This window comes from Magnolia sinica, chromosome 12, assembly GCF_029962835.1.
Source record: "Magnolia sinica isolate HGM2019 chromosome 12, MsV1, whole genome shotgun sequence".
Classification (NCBI taxonomy): domain Eukaryota; kingdom Viridiplantae; phylum Streptophyta; class Magnoliopsida; order Magnoliales; family Magnoliaceae; genus Magnolia; species Magnolia sinica.
Window position 1 is genome coordinate 43,688,266 of NC_080584.1, and position 6,000 is coordinate 43,694,265.

Genomic DNA, 6,000 nt, shown 5'->3' on the forward strand with positions numbered 1-6,000 from the left:
TCCTTTGGGTGTAACGACCTTGGAATTTCTGTGCTAATCTTTCCTTAAGTATTTGTTTTGGGGTAATTAGCGCTTTACTCGATTGCTTGTGAAATCCGCATCAATCACTTTAAATTGTATCTGTATGGCTCAAAACGTGTAGATTAGTGAGCGCTACGTTACTCTGAAATCTGGGATCCATCGCTAAATCCAGTTGTTCTGGGGAATTTTTGGAAGATCTGGATCGGACCTGGACCGCGCGTCGAAAGTCCGATGGTGATGATCTTAGGCTGTTGCGGTCACCGAGTTGGGCTTGATCTTCACCTCGAAAATCAAGTCGATCTGATGTTCTGGGTCGATTTGCTTGAGTTCAGAGTGAAGAGTGTGAGAACGGTTGGAATTTATTAAGCTTTTATTAAAATCTGAGTCGTGTCGCTTGCGCGACGATTTTAAGCATTTTGACCGTTGGATTCTGACCCAATTTCACCCTCTGATCAGGATGGTTGGCCCAGGCATATCCTAGTGCTTGTGGACCTGATCGAGTTTCCGTGACCGTTGAATTGAGTGTGGTCCGCCACGGCTGATCTGAAGAGCCGGTCGGTATGAAATCTCAGCTTGACCTAGATCCATGGTCAATGAGCTTAAGTCCGACCTTTCGTGGTTATAGGCCCACCAGAAGTGCTTCGTTGGATCGAGAAAGGCGTGCTTTGGTTATAACCTAAGTATACCTTGACCCTGGGGTTATTTCCATCATTTTAAGGCCTATATATAGTCCTTAAACCCTAGCTCTCATTTCCATACGATTTTCTCTAACCCTAGCTTGGAAAGAGAGTGGAAAAGAGAGAGAAAGTGAGAGAGATAAGTTGGTGAATCATTTTGATTCTTCCTTGTTCTTCTTCATCTTCGAACCTTCACTTTGAATCGTTCTTCTGACGATTCTGAGTTCCTTTGGGGTAAGTTAACCTAACCCTAACCTGTGTTAGAGCTTAGATTATACTTGGTGTTGTTGTATCTCATTTCTATCCTTATTTTAGGGTATTCTAGCGCCGTTGACGAAGACAACTCGTCTAAATCAGCTCGGCGGTTCTTTCTTCGCTTAAGGTGCGGACTTTAAGTGTATAGGTTATGGTTTTCAAGGCTTTCAATCCCAGTTAGTGATTTATTCTTGCTATGGATGAGATTTCACATGCCAAATGTTATGTTTACATTGCTTTCCTGATATGCATATGCTATATTGAGATTTGTGTATTCTAAGTGTATTTATAAAGTACCGTATACGTATAAAATACGCACTTGTGTTTGCCATGATTAATTGTCATGTATGTATGCTAGATGCATGTATGACAACTCCTTGATAAAAGGAATTGTCTAAGTGCATGTATTTCAACATGCGTCATGTATGTTGTTCCATGTATGCTAAGTGTTTGTAGAAATGCATGAATGATCTAAGTGTAACTTATTACACTTGTTGCGGGTGTTGAGAAGTGATTCTCAATACTCCTATGGATGCGCATGTTTTCCTTTATGCAGTTACATTCCAAGTTATTTAAATTCAAGCATCTCCTATGCTTACATTTATGTTAAGTTGATATTCTTCAGATGTGTATGTACCATGATTTGAGCTGTTGATCCATTACTGCTTTACATTCCATATGAATATCTGTAGTTGTGTAAGGTGTTTGGGACTATGCCTTAGTCCAGGAAATCGGTAATTGACCCTATGAATCATGGTTGAGATTGCTTTCGCCACGTAAGACGTATTAGACGAACCCGAGTCGTATTAGAGTTGTCGGCAGTGGTTTGGCCACGCGGAGTGTTTGCGCACTCTATGTCGCTCAATTCGACGTGCGCTCGTGCTAGTCGAGTTCGTCAAGTAACCCGATTATCTGATGTATGTTAACCATGTATGGACGCTACTGCTTGAATCTAGGGTACCGAACTTACCAGTGAAATCCTAATAACCATGGTACCTGATCCGCTAAGACTCATGAGCCAGACATGGTGATATGGGACACCGTGGTCGAGCTGTCGGCCTACGCTGGGGTGACGAGCCTCCCAGTAGTGACCAGTGAGCAACTAAACTCGTGAGCCGATTATGGTGGTATGGGACACTATATTCATGCTGTCGGCCTACATTGATTGGTGACGAGCCCTTTGTAGTGACCTTGAGCATACCTGGATACCGCAAGGAGGTGACGAGCCGATCTGCGGTAGTAAGGGCATGAAAGGCGTGCATTGATTGGTGACGAGCCCTTTGCTACGACCTCAACTATATGATCGTATGAGATATCTAGGATTGACGACCCTAGTATGGATCACTGTTTGGATGGTGATATGAGGAAGGTATCTTAGCTTCCCAATCCTGTTGTGTGAATGGACTAACAACAACTTGGTAATCATATCCATGCACCGCATTTGCATGTGCTTTATAGATGTGGCGCACTTTGAGGCGATGTCATGCGTAACGTAAGATGAAGACGCTGAGGGTGTACGCGTGAGGGCACGCATCATATTGCATTCATACTTGCATTAACAAGAGTACTTAAGATTTAATTACTTATCCTGCTTTGTCATTACTGTTTGATTGAACTGATAACATGTTAACCAGTGCCTTATTGTTCCACTGAGTTGATCACTCACTCCCACGTTTCTGGGGCGGTGTTACACACCCACCAAACTCTGTCTTAGGCCCTGATGTTGCAGATGTGGATGCGACGTCTGAGGCAGAGCGGGAGCTGGATGACGACGAGGCTGCCTTCTCCTATATGCAGTTTTCAGACGGGTTCTAGCGAGCCTCGGTTGATGTGCGGGATTTCTGGGACATATTTTGGGGACTGAAATGATGTAATTGATACTTAAATTTTGATAAATAACACTTTCACATGATCTGGATTGTATATGTAATTCAGGGATTTACACTTGTACACATTTTACTATAAGTCTTCCGCTTGCTTTATTCACTTGTCCCTGAATCATATCTGTGTTTTGGCTTAATCTATTCCATGTTTTATACACTAATACAGTCAACATACATTCATCACTAAATATGTTGCATAAGTGATGTTTTGGAACTCGGGAGTTGAGTTATGCTCGACCCCCGAATTTCAGGGCGTTACATTGGGGCAATGTTGGTTAAATGTCCACATTGTCGAGGTCGATTTTCGATGTCGGTTATTGATATCGATTATGAATATGTGACAGCATAGCATCATGATACACGCCCATACGCATCATCTACATGTTTGTTATGAGATATGAATAACCATTGCATATGCTATAGTGCCGGTGGTTTATGAGATTCCTTAATAGGCAGAGTTATCCCTTATGAGCGCACGGTATGTGCAGGATTGATGCATGATTGGACTGTATAACTCATGCATCTTGCATTGTGTGCTATGATTATTATACGCGCTAATGACATCAGGACAGTAGCTTCCATAGGCATATCGTGGATGGCCAGATGGGACACCAAAAATTTATTACTAGCATCGGGCTACCTTGATGGCCCTTGGTGAAAATCCCTAAACCCTCTTGGTACCAGAGGACACCCTAATGTCTAGACCAAGTGGATATATATGAGTGCATGAGGGCCGTATACCAGTAGGTTGCGTCTTCCACTATATCATGGTCGGTTGGGAGGGGGTGTGACCTTTCCCACCTGAGGGAGTAGGCAATGTTAGGCTTAGTCTGACCAGCTTGAGGAATGGGTCCACTATCGACGAGCCGGGCCCGATATTGACAGGCAGATAGTAAGGTCTCTTTCACTTATCCAGTTGTGCGCTTAATGGGGCAGCAGGTGGGGTAGAGTGTATTAGACCCTGGTGTTGATTCCAGAGATGTACAGTACTGATTTGTAGAGCAGGAGTTACATACTTATTCATTTATTCACTATCCACTCGGGCTGGTGGTGCGCAACTATTTATTATGTGTACCTTCACAATGGTCAGGATTTTGGTTGGGGAACGCGACTAACTTGAGATCAGGAGTTTACCAAATTAAGTCTCACTATCCATATTTAGGTATGTGACTGGTTTGGATAGAAGTCCCTTGTGGTGGACCCCATAGCCTGCGATACGACATACTATCATCCTAGCTTCACACTCCAGCTTGGGCATTTCATTCGCATCGCATTTGCATAGTCGATCCGCATTGCATAGCTGATCTACATTGCTTTCTCAGTATATGATATTTGGCTCATTATGATCTGCATTGCGTACTCTGATGTTGTGTGACTCATGGACTTGTCAGTATTTTTGCTTACTCTGATATTGTATGATTCATGATCTTGCCAGTATTTCTGATATTGTATGATTATAACATTGTATTATATACTTGGCACTTACCTTGTGCATACACTTTCACCACCCTCTAAGCTTTCTATAAGCTTATGCATGATAGATGCATGCAGGTAATGTTAGGTTACAGCTTTATTGAGCTTGGAGCGTGCAACTGTCTTTTGGAGCTTTAATTTTTTTTTTGACATATGTATTTCCCTTTCAACATTGTATTTAAAGTTTATATTAGTGAATATGTGATGGTGATGCTACTTTTGTGATTTAGGTAAACTTGTGGTTATGCTTCTTATGAGATAAATGTATGTTGGAAAATCCTTCTTATAGGATCCCAGGATCGGAATCTGGTGTATGCGCGCTGGGAGTCGAGAATGGGGTACTACGGAGGCTATCGGCACCGGATTCGGCGATTGAAAATTTTGTGAACCTGGTTTCTGAGTTTGGGACATGATAGAGGATCTCTTCAAGTCATCGAAAATCACATGATATTCCTTAACTGCTTACTAGACGTAAACTGACCAGATGTCGATTTTGTCAAGCCGTTTTGATGAACTTGAGATTCGAAAGTCGATGCTATCGATCATGTCATCAATTCATTAAGAATTCAACCCAAGTTCGTTTTGGTTGCTGGACATCTGAAGTCCTCATTTCGATAACATCGAGTGAGTTTCGAGGACATCGATAACAGAGCCAAATTTCATCAAAGCACTATCGATAAATCCACAAAGGCTAAAAACATAGAGATTTTCCTGATTTTGCAAAACATTTTTCACACCTTAAACCCTATGTTGTTCTAACTATTTTTAAGGGTTTTATATACCTGGTGTTTTGGGATGTGGGATGTAAGGCTAAGTTTACCTTTGTAGAGATCTGAAGCCACATCCGATTGAGCCAAACGCTTGAACAATATTCTTATGGGGCTCACTTGTCTTGCTAACTCAACACTCATGCTAATTGACAAACCAGGGCACTTTCAAAGATAAAGATGACACTGCCCAAGTTTGGCTGTATCCAACCATCCAAAATAAAATATCCAAAATACGTGCCCAAAGCTTAGTAGAATTAAGAATCCACAAACACACATTCGGCCCATTCATGGGCATGTAAGAACCACCGTATTTTCCTCCTTCAGAGGACAACTATCACAGCAATAAGAAACTTGTTAGACTGTTCAGCTGGCCATCACATACACTCACAAGATCACAAGGCATTCAAAAAGATATCTATGCCCGTACGCAGAGATGGGTATTTGGTGCATGTGACGGCATGAAGGCTATAGATATTATGGTGGAGGGGTTGATGAAGACAGTGTGGTATCATCTCATTGGCATGTCATCAGATCAACTAGTTGCTGCACCCTAACCACCAATCTTTCTAGGATAGTGAATCGTTCATTCATCGTTTCCTTCATTCGACTTCTCACAACGTCGTCCCAATCCGATCTTGATGTAATTTGAATATTTTGGTCTGCACAGGATCAGTTGGAGGCAGAGCTTGCTGCAATTCGAGTGGGTCTCCTTCAGTCTGTGCTGCTCCTTCACCCATTTCACCTTTTTCATGAATCTCCTCCTCGGGTTGATCTTTTGGATATCGATGAAACTTCAAATCCATCTTCCTAATATTGACTTTGTTGAAATGTTAGAGAGGTAGCTCCTGATCACTTGTCAATGGAAGACTGATCTTATCTCTGAGCACATGAACAATCTGAGGGAAGGGTAGATTTATGTCT